The 17,216-nt window shown below is 36.0% G+C and overlaps 1 pseudogene; it reads right to left on the reverse strand.

The window, feature by feature from the left end:
* Positions 1–887: 887 nt before the first annotated feature.
* Positions 888–1,371, reverse strand: LOC149196326 (uncharacterized; annotated as a pseudogene).
* Between the last annotated feature and the right edge of the window lie 15,845 nt (positions 1,372–17,216).

Genomic DNA, 17,216 nt, shown 5'->3' on the forward strand with positions numbered 1-17,216 from the left:
AGCAACCAAGTTGCCTCAATTAAATGAGCTCTAATAAAATTACTAGAATTGAGTTTTGTCTCATTCATAACAAATTGAAAGATAGTCATAAACCCCATGAGGTCCAAACTACAAGTCATTTTAAGTTGTTGACCATTAAGGTGCTCCATTAAACCAAATGGTATTGAAATTCTATAGAGAATTTTTCCAACTTCATTTTCATGGGGATCCCACAATAATCCAAGGGTTGTAGGGGCTTGGTACCATATTGTAAATGAAGCTGAAGAAGTCATGGAGGCTTACATGAAACTATAGAAAACAAATGTTAGTATTAATGAAGCTATGGCACAATAAGTTGTGGATTTTGAGCATTTGAATGTGGATGTTAAGCATTTGAATGTTGGTTAAGAAGATTGACTCTCAGGGCCTGGTTTCCCTCCCTTATCCAAAAAAAACTTCACACGTATCGATCGAATATGGTTTGATGACTAAGTCAAAAAGAGATTAAAATATATGATATATACTAAAAGAGCTAAGAGACATCAATGGATTCAAATAGGTGTAAATTAACAAGAAATGAGGATATATGATATATTTCAAGAACAACAATAGAGGGACAAGTTACAAACCCATTCCTTGAGTTCATCCTATCCAATGTGATCAATAAACTGATGCAACATCCACATAAGATATACCCATATTGACCTAAATTAGCAATATCCATTTGAGTATTATATTGTAATCTATATAAGGATTACAAACACAACCAACATGATGACAAGAAAATAAGCAATAGTAATTGAAATAAATTGTCTACATGTAGATGGTACAAATAATTGTCATAATGAAGTTTTAACAATTATCTTCAACTCCAAGGACAAGGAAAATGTAATGTAAGAACAAATAGATCAAAACTCCAACAGTTGACGAGAGTCATAAATAGATGATTCAAAAGACCTCAACAACGACACACTAGTAAATTGTTTGCTTCCCCAGTGCACCATGCTAGGTTGATCATGAGAATGATTAGTTTGTGTTTCCAAGGACCTATACATGAGATCTATAGTGCCTTGAATATATTGTGAGCTTGCAGCCTGAGAGCCCTTGAAACTTCTCCTCGACATGCCAAAAATAATTCCTCCAAAGTTCGCATTTTGCCTGCATTGGAAACAAGTGGCTTACCTTGGTGGTGTTTATCCATAAAATTCACAATAGTTGCAAGGAACCCACTTGTTGCAAGATTAGTAGAGGACTGGAGATACATTTTAATAACTTGTTTGTTGCAAAAAGACCAAAGTTGTGTTGTACTCCTTGCATCAATGATGTTTGGGCCATAAGAGGTTAATCCTCTAGCATAAGTTGATCCACTGTGAGACCTGACCGCATGCTCATATCAATTGAAGTTGGAAGTTGAGAGTTTGAATGTGGGTTAAGAATATTTCTTTTAGAGCTTAGTTTCCTCCCTTCTCAAAAAATACTTCACACGTAGCCATAGAACATGGTTTGATGACTAAGTTCACAAGAGAAGAAAATATATGATATATACTAAAAGAGTTAAGAGACATCAATCATGGATATTTTGATGAAATGCTCATATACTAAAAGAATTAAGAGACATCAATCATGATTATTTTGATGAAATGCTAATTCTTTGACAGTGCATTTATTTGTTATATTTATTTGAAGGAAACTGGGGATGAAGGTTCCATACCCTTAGCGTAGTTCTATTGCAGAGAAGCATAGCGCGTGGGCACATATTCTACAAACAAGCCACCGTTGACCTTTTCCATCTGTGCTATTGATTTTGGATTGATTTATTTAGATGGCTCACAAGGTACCTGGAAAAATGGACAAAATGGGAACAAAGGGTTGGCCACCTAATTTTGGATCTTATGTTTACACACTGAAACTATATTCAAATACTAATAGTGAACTATATTCTTTTACATTGCACATTGTAGGAGTAATTCAAATGTATGGAAGCAAAACTTGTGCCAGAGTCAAGTGTCCTTGAGGGCTTAATATAGATGATATTGAAAAGGCAGGAGAGTGTCTTGCATTTCAGGATGGATGTGCAAACTTCTTTGAACAAATCCTTACTAAGATGGATGTTTTAAATGTGGGAGTTCTTTTTCATCAAGTGGTTTGGATGGTTTACAAATTCATTCAAATAAACTTACCTTTGTGGAAACAGTCTCGATCGGTGGTATTGATAGGCGTGTTAAGTCCCCAGTTGATAAACATGGCGATCTTTGCTTCATGGCAAGAACCCTCATGCGTTAACCTAAGGCGTAAGTAATGCAGAGTAGTAGGAAGAGCATGGTCATGGTTGTTGTGTCTCTTTCAAGATTTTTTTTGAAAGTCCACACACTTTCCTATGAAATCGTGTCATGTTATATGAAATTATGAAATGATACCTATAATAGGACCCCTCCACCGTATAGATTTGTTTCAGTGCACAGAAATAATATATGAATATACTCTCCATGCCACAAATTAGAGACAAAATCCATACCATTTCACCCACAACAACTACCATCCTCTGTATCGTAAATACAAGTTCAACAATCGCAAACAATCACATCCACCATACTCTAGTTAGCAAACAAAAGTATTCTATCTTTATGTTATTAAAGTCCCTAATCTCTGCAAAATCAAAGGGAAGCTTTTGAAAAAAATCTGCACATTTGTATTTGTATCTGACCTCGTCTTCTTCACTACTATTGTGAGTGATTTCTTCAGAACTATGCACAACCTTTACACTACGCAACATTTGTAGTCTCAAAGAACATTAAAACCTGAGAGAGGTAGTTAGTTAGTTAATTAAGGAGTTGGGTAACACTTGGTAAAGTGTATTTAAGGGTGGAAAACATTTGACTTGTCTAACATCAGACCTATATAAGGAATATAGGTAAGACAGGAGGGAGCTTCCGGCTTAATTATAACACATATATTAAATTGTTTAAAACTGTATTAACATACATATATATAAAACAATATTGAATTTATGTTAAATATTTTTCTTATTTTCATATTTCTATATCTGATCAATAAATAAATAAATAAAAATATTTATTAATTAAAGGAAGGTAATTACATAATTTTTAAATCTTTAAAATATATAGTTTAATTTAATTTTAGTTATTAATGTTAAAATAATTTTTTTAACAAACAAACAAACAGTGTGCAACATGGACCTAATTTGTCTTTTATTTTTCATTATTTTATGTGGGACTCACCACATATTTTTTTTTTCCAAATATTTGTTACAATATTAAAATGAAATATATTTAACATAATTAAAGTTCAAAACAGTTATCATTTTCATAAATATAATAATTTTATATTTTAACATTATATGTTTGATTAACTTTTAACTTTAACTTTAAATTATACTTTATTATATGTTTTGTCCAATTTAGAATTTTGTGTAATATATGTTTTGTCCAATTCAGAATTTTTGACAAGATTATGAAAAATTTGGGCTTTGTTGTTAAACTTCAAGATTTTGGTAGGATTTGTGGTATTATCAATTCACTCGCATTTAGCATTATCCTCACGGCGGTCGTTGGTATAAAATTAATTATATTATTTTGGCCAAGTATATATATATATTTTTGATTCTTCTTACGCACCTTTATATACAATGCGGTTGTGATAAAGGAAGAGCCGTGTGCGTAGAAGTTACGTTGAGGACGAAAATGGTTGAATAACAACTCCACTGAAAATGATTTGTGGTATCAATTCACTCCTCTATCGCGTTACCCCCACGGCGGCAGTTGGTCTTCGCCGCACGAGAGAAGAAAAACAAATTAAAGATCCATCCTCCGTTTCGGACTGCCACTGTCTCCACTGGTTGTCTTCATGTATTTTTTATTGCATCCTGGAAGAGGATATCCACTGAAAATGATTTGTGTGGTATGAATTTACACCTATATCGCGTTATCCCCACGGCGGCCGTTGGTCTTCGCGCACGAGAGAAGTCAAGTTGAGGATGGAGAATGAGTGGTATAAATGGTTGAATAACAACACCACTGAAAATGATTTGTGTGGTATCAATTCACTCCTATATCGCGTAACCCCCACGGCGGCCGTTGGTCTTCGCCGGACGAGAGAAGAAAAACAAATTAAAGATCCATCCTCCGTTTCGGACTGGAACTGGTTGAATACCAAATCCACTAAAAATGATTTGTGTGGTATCAATTCACTCCTATATCGCGTAACCCCCACGGCGGCCGTTGGTCTTCGCCGCACGAGAGAAGAAAAACAAATTAAAGATCCATCCTCTCCGTTTTGACCAGAGTCTTCCAAAGAAGGTGAGCTGTGTGTTCTTGTCTATATATACACGGTGGCTGTAAAGCCGTGTAAGTCGGGTTGAGGAGGGAGGAGGAGTGGGCATCCATTGGTGTGGTATAGCATCCAAAGAAATCGCTGAATAAGTCCATTCAAAATTATTGGTGTGGGGTATCAATTCACTCGTATAACGTCAGCCCCGCGGTGGCCTTTGGTCTTCGTGTCACGAGAGAAGTGACAAGAATCTGGCCTTTTAGAAAAGGGGATATGTCAAGAGTTTATAAGTTTTAAAAATAAACAAAATATACGGAGCACTGATGGTTGATTAATCATATTTCAATTTAAAATCTAAATAACTAGCAATTGTTCCAAAAGGTACAAAGAGAGGCCGATAGGATTATTAAATTGGAATTGTTAAATTTTTTTAGAAGAGTTAATTGGTTTGTGGAAAACCTTGTTTTCTTGCACTGGATCATTGTGCAATTACTTTTCAGGAACACATTGAATGTCTTATTTCATTTAAGAGTAAGTTAATTACCCAAAATCAAGAGGTTAAGTTAATTACCCAAAAATCAAGAAACCTCTATAGATGGCCAAGCATATATGAAGAACACATCTCATTCATATGCAATACCAAATCCATCTTTTCTTTTCTCTGAGTAAAATTTCAAAAGCATGAACATATGCCATTTCATATGCAAGGGATTAACGTTTTGTTCTATGTACGGCTGGAGGAGATGCGCTACACCATCAAGCAGGTACCGCACATTCCACTGCAGGTAGTGGAAACATATGGGCCAATGACAAACTTCAAGGTGACCATACATCATTTCAATGGATAGTAGGGTATTAGGGATCCTGGCCTGGGTTTGAAGCCTGCCTGGGAATACAGTGCCTTTTCCTAGGATGACTGAGCTTGGGGTGCTCGGATGCTCGGGGGTCAGCCTAGAGTGCGAGATAGGACAGCATCATATACCGGGCAGCAACAAATTATACCTTTCTATTGATCCACCTTTGCATACAACACTTCGGGTCACTTAAACCGGCCAACAACAAATAATATACCTACCTCCTCTCGGTCAACCTACGGAACCCTAATTTCAAGTCTTCGTAATTATCCCTCACTTCGAGATTCTAAATCAAGAGAACCTAAGAATCAATACCAGGCCTCCCGCATAAAACCAGTTACATAACTACTGATAAGGATCAACGACTTCATTAGGTACACCAGGCCTTACACCCGCGACTGGTTACCTTTTCCGCCCGAAATAAGGTGAGTATTAAGTATGGTGGATGGATACCCCCCTCTCAGCTCTCTTCACCTGCCTCACCTGCCTTTCTTTTCATGCCTCCACCTTCTAGTTAACCACCTGAAGATAGAACTAGACCTGCTTATCCCTAGACCACTTGGATTAATGAAGCGCTTAGGAGGTAGGTACTGCTTGCTATTATATATGTAATTACGCTCTCGAATCCAGTCATTCATTATATATGTCATTACGTAATGAAGGATATATGTCCCTTTCATTCATGATCCAATCATGAACCAGCATAATTTGTAGCATAACCAGTATTACCAGAGTCACTTGGATCATTAGTTGAAATGGAATTATTTGAAGCAGTCCCATCATCAGGAGAACGGGGATTTCCAGTATCCTCAGTACTTCTACTGCTACTACAACTACTTTTCTTAACAACTTCTTTAGTGCCCCAAGAGAAGAGAGGGCTTTAGGACTGAGACTGAATAGGGGGAAGGCTAGGGGAGCTCTACTGAGTTGGAGAGGGTGGGACGTTAGTTCAGGTTCGAAAGGACAAGGACCAGGATTTCTCTAGCCCCTCGCCGAATCTCTCCCTCCCTGACCTGAATGGCTGCTCTATATAGCCCCCCTTCCCTGAGGTCTGGTCTATAGTCGTAGGTGTTGTTGTACTTGTTGGGCTTGGTGGTTAGCTCTCTCCTTATCAGTCGAGCCTGCTTACGCATCCTTAACAGTCGAGCACCTAAAGGTGATGGCGGCCTTAACAGTCGAGCCTGCTTACGCATCCTCTCGATGGCGGAGCCAGTTCCAATTGCAATTGACAAAATTCGTAGTTGAACCCGTTGTTTATCTTGGATGCATCCCATTCAAAAAATATATCAAAAAAAGAGAAGACAAAAACATAAAACATTTAACAACTCCTACTTTCAAATGCTCATGTTGCTTTGATGAAGAACTTTACTCACCTGCACATGCATGTTTCTCATGATATCATTTGCAGTAGTGCTTCTGCTTCAAATCTCTTTAACCTCCACATGCTTGTTTCTCATGATATCATTTGCACTAGTGCTTCTGCTTCAAGTATATCTTTAACAAGATAAAGTGTTATTTCCCTAGTTCAAGCATTTCACATTAGAAAATGTTTGTCCATTATTAATATTCACATTGAAGATGTTTGTTTATGATTATTAATTCAAAACATGAGGGTCCACACAAAGAACCTAAGACTATTACAACATTTCACATTAGAAGATGTTTGTCGATGCTTAATAGTACAGAGCATGCAGATCCATACCAAGAATCTAAGACTATTACATCCTTCATTGAAAAGGGTAGATCTTTTTAAAATCAACAAAATTTGGTAACAATTTCCCCAAGTAAGGCGAAAATGATCCAGATTTGTAATTAGCTTTTGTCTGTTTAACTTTTTGTTCTTTTAGTCTAATGCTTTGTGCTTCTTTGATAAGCATTGTGTTACTGATACAAAATTAGAAAGCAGATGATGTTCAGGTGCATTACAAAAACTAAAAGAGCCTTAGAATTTCGCAAGGTTTCCTTTCTGTCATAGCCTTTACCCTTCACCAAACAAATATTTATGGGAATTGGGGAGGGAGTAGCCTTCTAATGCCTTTAAAAAATTATCTTCAGCTGTCTCTTGATGATAGAAATTGTGGGTATTGCAACAAAGACGACTGATCTGCCACTATTGTTGAGCAGTGACAGCTATAACTGGGGCATAAAGAATTATGATGTCATCCAGCTCAGCCTTGTTATTGCATTGTGGACACTACTAGAAACTGTGGGTATTGCAACAAAGACGACTGATCTGCCACTATTGTTGAGCAGTGACAGCTGTAACTGGGGCATAAAGAATTCTGATGTCATCCAGTTCAGCTTTGTTATTGCATTGCGGACACTACACATTTACAGAAATAGAAAATTACAATCCCCAAGATTTGGTTGCAACAAAAACATAGAAACTTAATCTTTTTGAAAAAGTTCATAGCCTTACCAGCTCACTTAACATCAAGACCATGGAAATCAACAATTGCGAGGTTGAATAATCTTACCTTGCCAATGTTATTCACATGTCGCTGAAGCCACTTTCTAATACAAGACATGCCAAACATGTGTCCACAAGCAAGAGAGCTGCATTTTCAGTTTTCAATTGTCAGTCTTTGGACATTTGAAAGCTCTTATAAAATGAATAAAACATTTTGAGGGAAGGAAAAAAGATAATTTATATGATTTCTGATAACAAGACATAAACATCAAACTAACAAAACACTACTAGTCTTGACGGAAGCTGGTCGCTTCACTCTTGAAGAAACAACTAAGGAAAGAGAGAATACAGTTTTCTTCTCATTTCAGTTCAGTGATAGTTTTCAAAGTAGATTGAACTTGAGCCGTTGTAGATTGAACTTGAGTCGTTTCTTTCTCAACTTCCATCTTGACAAATATTTTTCTCTCTCTCTTTCTTCTCAAAGCTTCCTAACTTTTCTTGCAGAACTTAGACAGTTCCTCGCAACGAACAAATAATGTTTTCTCTCTGTTTTATTGCTAAGTTCTTCTCCAGTTTCACCTGTTTCAAAGCCCTACCCCTTTCTACAAATGTTTTTGATATGTCAGCGTTTTTCTCTTCTGCTTTTTTCTTTTCTTCAGTTACTTTCTTTAAGGCATCTACCGCTTTTTGTAGACAGTCCTCCCTTTCTTGCAGCGTCTTTTCCAATTTTTCCTTCTCACAGGCCACGTTATGCAAATCAACGTTCCCTCGTTTAATTAATGTTGCTATAAGTCTGTATATGATCATTGAAACCCAAGAATACGCTTGACGAGAGTCCGTGATACATTTCAAAAATACCGAAGTTAGCAACAGGTGGAACTGACTGCGAGAATGAGATGTTTGTTCTTGTAATGGGAAAATGTTGGGCAGTATTACTAATCCCAAAGCATTGAGTATTAAATTAATGCAACTGAGAATTAGAAGTTTCAGTTACACTACTCGGAAACATATTCGAGTTGTTTACAATTCCATGACTCTGTGGTGGAATAACCTTGCCCTCTTCGAATTGAGACCGTTGCCAACTGAGTTCCGTTTCCAGGCGAAACAGGAAAATTATTTACAAATCCAGGAATACGTGGCACCGATTCCAAACATTCCAAATAAGGCAAGAGATAGGTCTCTAGTTGCCCATGAGAAGCCTGCACATGATATTGGTAGGGAATGGGGCAAATGACATTTCCATCTTGATTTCTAACCCTAGCCACATTTGAAGTATCAATTAAAAGCGTATTTTCACTACCATGTCTCTCAGATCTTCCCACACTCTAGTCAAATTCTTATAACATCCATGAACTGCATTGCCCTGTCGGTAGAAAGAATCCTACCAGAACTACTACCTCCTAAAATGTTCTGCAGCACAAAATCATGGACCTCTCTAGGTTTCCTGACCACAGAACCACCTTGAATGCATAAAAAAAAGCCCACAGAAATCTGCAAGCGTGAGGGTGCACAAACACAATATAGGGGTCCACAACCAAATTACCATGGACAAAAGTACCCTTACTTTTGCGAACAAAATGTGCCAGGAGATACTCTATACTGATTACCAGCAACTTGTCATATTTCCTCACTCTTATTTCTTTCACCATCTTTCTCTGCTCCGACTCTGCCCGTCCAGAGAATCCCCTTGACAGGCCCTTTGGAATGCCTTGCATCTACTAAAAATTCTTGGGGATGATGAAGCAGCAAGTGTTGACATGGGAAGGCAACATAAAATCAGATCATCCTTTGTGACTACAAATTGGAATTATTTATTCTCTTTTGAAGGTGGACACTGCAGCAAAATCGGATCATCCTTTGTGATTGCAAATTGGAATTATTTATCTGCTCTTTTGAAGGTGGACACTGCAGTGAATAAGATACTTTTGTTTGGAAAAATAATCAAACAACCATTTGGAAGTTGGAACTTTGCAATGCCTGCACATCATTTGTACCGATTGAATATCTTTGTTTATGATCTGTAATTTGTTATGGATCATTGGAAACAAGGGTAATGGTTTGACACAAGCTACGCTAGAGGTATTATGATTAATACAAATATAAACAAAAATGGTTCAACATAAAAGTAGGGTATAGTTCTCGAGTAAGTTTATTCTAAAAAATATGTATACATATTCCTTTCGTAGACAAGAATTCAACATCACATTGTGATGCATTTCCAATCTCCTAAAAATTTTTGGGGCCCAACTCTAGACTATACCTAACTACCCAATACTAAATAGTGGTTGGTTTTCTCTGAGAATGGTCAATTAACTTGCACGAGATGATTGGGAGCAAGAAGAAGTATTTACAGATGATGATCATGCAAAGAAAAAGAAATTCTCTTTAATTTTGATCTGTCATGGCCGTAAGCTAGATACATTTGAAGAAACATCTTTGTTAAGCCATGGACAATTAGTATGTAGCTTTGCTTTTCAACTGAAAATACTTAGGCATCCATATGCACACAGTATAGATATCATAACCTACAGCTATAATTAGACAATCTAATTTTCAGACTTGGAACCAGTTATGTTTATCAAAGATGAATGGGGTATTATCAAAAATAATATTCAACAAAATGCATTTTACCAGTTTACTGACCTGCAAATCATGTGACAACGTCCAGATGTTTTTTCAACAATTTGTCCACATTTTCCATTCAATTCATCTAATTCCATGGACATTGTCAATTAAAGATTTTTTGTGATAGCAGGTGCTGGATTAAAGGCTTTTTGATCAGGTGTACTAGTTTATGTTGATGGGTTTATCAAGAATGCCATCCAAAATGTGACAAAGCTTTCCTCAGGTTCATATTAGGTTTTGCTTGGAAAAATATATAGATAAATACCTCAGCCTACCAAAACAGTGCCAGAACAAGAAAAATATAACTAATCACATAGTTTAGATATCATTATGTTATTAGAGAACGTATCAGGGGAGATGATTGTTGGACCTACCAAGACTCTCTTCATGGACGAGATGTCGACAGGACTTGACAGCTCGACCACGTATCAGATAGTTAAATGCCTACAACAGTTTACCCATCTCATGGATGCAACAATTCTCATGTCTCTGTTGCAGCCAGCGCCAGAAACATTTGATCTCTTTGATGACATAATACTCTTATCAGAGGGGCAGATTGTCTACCATGGACCTAGGGAGAATGTGCTGGAATTTTTTGAAAGCTGTGGTTTCAAATGTCCTGAAAGAAAAGGCAGGCACCGCAGACTTCCTACAAGAGGTATTCAGGTTATAAAATTTCAAAATATTTATTTCTTTCATCAAATCGGTGCTTTCTAATTCTAATCGTACATTAGACTTACATTACCTCGCCAATATCCCATGGTTACAGGTTACATCTAAGAAGGATCAAGAGCAATACTGGGCAGCCAAAAGGCGGCCTTATCGCTATGTCCCTGTCAAGGAATTTGTATTCAGATTCAAGTAGTTTAATGTAGGTTTGGATTCGCAAAACGAGTTATCAGTCCCGTATGCTAAGAACAGAGGTCACAGAGCAGCGTTGGTGTTCAATAGGAATCCTGTCCCAAAAATAGAGATCTTCAAGGCCTGTTTTGCAAAAGAATGGCTTCTTGTCAAGCGGAATTCCTTTGTTTATATCTTTAAAACTGTACAGGTGAGATGCTTCAGATTATAATTTTGTCTGATTTGAGATAACTGATGCATTATTTCAAAATGTTAATCTTAGATAAGAATCATCAGCACAAGGTTAAAGGATATCTTACTGGAACCATTTCTCTTTGCAGATTATGATTGTTGCCTTCATTGGAGCCACTGTATTCTTGAGGACTGAAATGCACCATAAAACCTCAAGTGATGCTAATCTGTACCTTGGACCGCTCTTTTTCAGCCTACCCATTTTCGAGAGCACTAACCTGCAATTTAAACAGAACAGAGGAATTCTGAGAACCTGGGAACCTAGGAAACAGAGAGCTGTACCTGCATTAAAATTCACATCGAGTCCTGTGTTGGTTATTTGTGGTCTCATTGCCACTGTCAGTTGAAGGAGCCGCTACAAAGTTTGTAAATGCTGTGAGATTGTCGTAATGGAAGCCTCCAACAGTTAGAGGATGCGGTGAATCTAACGGTTTGGTCTATCTGGATTGGAGGTCAAAGGCGGTGTAGAGATGTGAGCTCGGAGTCAGAGAAAGCAGGAAGTTCTCGGCGCGAATAAACAGAAATCATGACAGATGCTACCAAATGGACGGAAACCAGGAAGTTCTCGGCACTGGGAATAAACAGAAGCCCGCCGAATATGGATGCCAGGTGTCAACCTGAGATTGAAAAGGACGACGAAAGTCTGTTTCATAGGAAGGCCTATCGGCCCAAATATATATACTATTAGTAATCTGTCTATTTCTCATGGGGCAGAAGCTTAGAAAATTGAATTATGTATATATATAATTTTTGTAATTGTGAAATTGAATTATGTATATCTATTTTTTTTATGGTTGTGAAATTTACTCATAGATGAGATATAATTTCGTTGGACAAGCCCTCTCTTTTACTTCTGAATTTTGATTAGTTATATGTGTAGTAAATGCCTTTTGGGTGTAATAATCCCATAGAAATCCTATGGTTTTCTAGTTCTCACTCATGGCATTTTTTTGTATATGCAGTGTCCAAGAGCTAGTTTCTTTGAATCCTAGTAATATTTTTTGGTGCTGAGGATAATAGCCCTGTATCCAAGTGGGAAGATATCATTCATAGAACATTGAATAGGACACACTGAGCTAAATCAAAGTGTAAAATCAATAGTGTTATATGTTTATATATATAAACACATAGGTAGATTTCAACTATCTACTATATTTAACTCTAATTGGAATGCAAGCACATTTTTTGAGATTAATTCATGGTTCAAGACAGTGTTTAATTAAATTGGTGCAGAATCAACGATTTTTTATAAGTTTATGCTACTAATAATTACATGTCATTAAAAATCATTATAATTTTAATTTACAAACTAAAATATACATACAATTGAGCAATATCCATACTTGTTAGTTAAAAAGATTTCTAAGTACAATGTATCTAAACTAATAGTTACATGGCATTACATATCATAATAATTTTAATTTACAAATTAAAATATATAGACAATTGTGCAATAGTTAAAGAGAATTATAAATACAATATATCTGAAAGGAACATATAATAATTATATTATAATTAAAATTTCTTAATATTGAAATATTATTTGATGAATTTTGCATTATATTTTATTTTTGTAATTTTCTCTCGATCAATGAATTATATTATCGAATGCTAGACTTTAAATTTAAATTTCTAGCTCTCAAATTTGGGAATAACAGTTCAAGTTGTTATTTGACTTGTTGCGCTCAACCATTTTTTTTCCAAACCCTCAGCGAATTGAATTTTATGCAAACAATTAAACATGAACCTCGAGTAAGTAATAAGTAATATATCAACATAATTCTTATTCACAATGTATTGGTAGCATTATTTTCTCCTCTAAATTCACCTATATTTTGGGCCCCAAAACAATAGAACTGATGCAGGTATAAGATAAAATCTCAAAAGCGGCGTCTTCACTATAGAATTCTCATGTTATGCCCTTGAGCAGGTTTAGTTAACTTATGGAAAACAACACCCGTGCAATCCATGGCCTCATGAAGTTTTTAAAATTGTAATAGATATCATGAGGTTGAAACCTTTAACAACCCCAATAAATTAATTATATTTCATTTTGATAGGCATTGAATTAAATATAGATACTGTGACTTGTGAGAAGGAAACCCTGTTTCATATATCTCTGTAATTAGAAGAAAGTGATCGATAATAACACTAATATTACAAAACTGAACATAGTCAAGTCTTCTGAAACATGTAACTATTACCTTAAATGCTCTATGTATGTCAAGGTTATTTGGAAGACCATCCTGCATCCATGGTTTGCCAACAATAGTTTGCATCTTTAGCCTTCATGTCGAGATTTCAAGATGAATGATGAGGGGCAGTGTTGTTATTTGCATTAGATGGGTGAAAGTTGCATTTGCCTCTTCACCCTTCCTAAAGGTTGTGGAGGTGGAGGCTATCTATTGGTCATATGAACAGGCATCCACACAATTCTTCCCATTCTAACTGAGTCCATATGAACAGAGGTTCTTTTCCAGTATCAAGAAGGAAAAACAGACCTCATCCTTGCTCCACTTTTGCTTCAAAGAAGATGAAATGCCCTTTGATACTGAACGAGATTTCGAATTCTTGTTACTGCTACTGTTTCTAGAGAGAAGAGGGTGTAGGAAGTTGACATAGAGGCGCCTAAATCCGCCGAAGTCCATGACCATGGATTTCAACTTCCCACTCTGAAGCGAGGCGGTGGATAACCAATGGTGCGTGTAGATGGATTTCCAGAGATCCACGTTGCATCTGACTTGCTTCCATTTATTTCCCACCCAAGAAAGCCCTCTACCTACTCTCCTTACCGAGTTGAGTTGTTATTCTACCATCCTATCCCTCGTAGTGCAGGCTTAGAATTCAAAGTGCAGCGGTTGAGCAATCGGACAGAGAGTCGGTCGAGTACATAAATGACCTCATCTAATCCCACGCTCTCCTTGCGATATAGATAAGGCCGAGTGACTCTTTCCCATTATCTATAAGAAATTCCCCTTCTCAGTCAAGTTTCTTATAGATAACAACCAACATTCATATTATGTATGTAATAAGGTGATGTGCAATTATTGTCGGAGGGAGCGAGCAACAACCCTCAAAGCACTCGCTAGGTGAGGCATGAAATTGGGCCCACATTGGACCACTAATACATTTATTGCCCACCCAAGAAACCATGACCAGATGGAGCATGGTTAGTGCGTAGTGTGTGGCAACATGCTTTGACAGATCTAACAGGAAAAAATAAAAAGGTAGACAATGGTAGGGAGTGAGCCAATTCAAAAAGAAACACCTTTGGTGTAATTATATATTATTTATTAACATATTAAATTATATTATATACTCAATATTAAATTTATGATAATTAAATCTAAAAAAAAATCAATTATGATAATTTCATCTATCATAATAATTATTTGGAGAAAGTTTCTTCATACAAATATTCAAGTATTGACATTTATTAGCTCAATTGGAATTGTAGCATTAACAAAAGGATCATTAAGGATGAAATGTTTATTATTAGCTTGAAACCAATTGTAAGTCGATTAATCTTTGGGTTGGAGAGACAAATGGTTCCTCTTTGAGACTCTCATCACCCATATTATTTTATATGGCTGTGAGGTTTGGCGTTGTAGTATATCTAGATAATCATGGAGGAAAATTGAGTTGATCCAAAAACAATTTGTAACCAAAAAACACAAGATGAAAGGAAATACTTCCTATCCTATCATCTTGATTTAAGCTAGTTTTTCCCCCCATTGAAAGCATGGCCATGTTTAGGTATCTAATGTATAAGAAGAAACTTTACAACATGGATGCCACGAGGTTCCCCAAAACTGCTTCTAGCTCTAGCTCGAACCCCCACCTCCGGGTCAAGCAAGGATGGCACAATGATGCATGGTCTTGGCTAGACCACTAGGGGATAAAGGAGGAAATCAACTTACAGAATAAGGATAATATAAAAAATACTATTCTTCCAAATTTAAAGATAAGTTGTGGGATGATAAGGAGATGGAGGGGAAAATGAAGCTAAGGTATTATAAGGAGGTGATCAACCTCACTCTTGCTAACCAAATTCATCATTATGTCTTCAACAACACTAATAAGAAAATGAAAATTGTGAAAACAATAACTAATTCTCATGAGCTCTCAAGTGAAACTCATAGTTGGTCTATTCCCAAAACACCTTGGGATGAAAGAGGTTGGCACCTTTACAATACTAAGAGGGTTCAACATGATTTTTTTTTCTTGGTTTGTTAGGCTATTATCCATTCTCATTTCCAAAACACACTACCAACTTTCTTGACTTGCTAAGTCAACAAAACTATAGTGACCTAGGAATGCTTCTTTCCCTTCTTTTTGATCATAGAAATAAAAAAATAAAAGAGTCTCAATTAGTCTCTTACTTTCTTAAGGTTCCATTGACCAAATTGGTCTTAGTGGATGTTATTCATCAACATCATTATCATGAATTAATTATCTCATAGTAATTTTGACGGGAATTGAAATGTTACAATAATATTTACAAATTTAAAATAATAACTAAAAGAAAATTAATTCAATATGAAAAAAAATTATAGATTATTAATTTATTACGTGTTATTTTTATTTAGCAATATGATTTAATTTATTTATTTTTAAGTCATTTTAATAGAGAAAAAAAAATTGATAAGGGTGGTTACCCTTCACTAAATTTTTCTTCTTGATGATGAGTATGGAAATTAATAGAGGTTGTTGCAGGTAGAGGGGCAGCATGATGTAGAGAAGCAATAATGATATGACAAATGGAAGACCATTTCTTTCTCTCCCACTAAAATATCTCTAACAACATGTGAGTTGTGTGTTCTACATGCATCTCTATACATACATGGTGGTCCTGATAAAGGTACAAGTCACGTTGAAGATGGAGAACGAGTGGTGTCAAATCAAAAGAAATGGTTTGGTAAATCCATTGAAAATTGTTTGTGTGGTATCAATTGAGATAATGAGATTGTCTTTCAAAATAATCACATCATTGAGATTTGGTCAACCTTTTGAACCAACTAATGTGGTTCATCGATCATGTCAGATCACTTTTATATTTATAATATATTATTTATATAAACATAAGTGAATAATTTTAAAAAGGTTTTGATCTATTAAGAAGAGTCATGCATTTCTCACAACATAAAATATTCACAATATCTATTGCTACAATGAAAGAATTTGAAGAAGAAGGCTTTTCATGTGATTATGAGATCATTTTTATATTTATATATAGATTTTTATTTTGTAAGTTTGGTAGGACCTTTCCATTATTTTTCTATCAAAACAACAAGTTACATACACATGTCTTAAGGTTAGGTGGCCTTAACCTACCCTGAGGGAAACGGGGTATGTTGGCCACCTAATAGAAAAATAATCCATCTAAAGACAAAATAATAAGACTTTCTAGTCACACTATATATGTGTGAGAGTCTTTGTTTTTCCTACTAGCTAGATACCTATAAACATAGTGATAATATGCCTGATAATATGCCTAAAATTTTGAAATTGCTTCATACAAAACTAAAACCAGCGGTGCACTATCACTCTACAAATCATCAGCTGAATCAAGGAGGAGAGTCCTTCACAATGGAACCTGGCAACTTCGTGTGGGGAATGCATGGGATGTGTTGCTCAATGCGGTTGAGGCATCCATTTTGCTACTACAATTGAAATTGGATCTTTTGAAAATCTTTATTATAATCCAAGTGCCCATGGGAAGACATATGCATGTTTGGTGGAAACTTCTTTAAGGCTTTATCCAGAAGGATCTTCATCATCCAATATAAGTGGACCGTTTTCTTGTATTGAGTGGAAGGTATGGCCAGGGTCTAGAATAAAATTTTGTCACTCTTCCAAATCAATTTCCAAACTTTCCTCTATTTGTTTATTCTCCTCTTCCCAATATATTATGCACTGCTTGACTGAGTTTGAACTTCCCAAATGATATGTCTGAGTGGCTTCCTAGA

Source organism: Pinus tabuliformis, chromosome 2_2, assembly GCF_031772625.1.
Source record: "Pinus tabuliformis cultivar Carrire ecotype Pingquan chromosome 2_2, CPIR1, whole genome shotgun sequence".
Lineage (NCBI taxonomy): Eukaryota > Viridiplantae > Streptophyta > Pinopsida > Pinales > Pinaceae > Pinus > Pinus tabuliformis.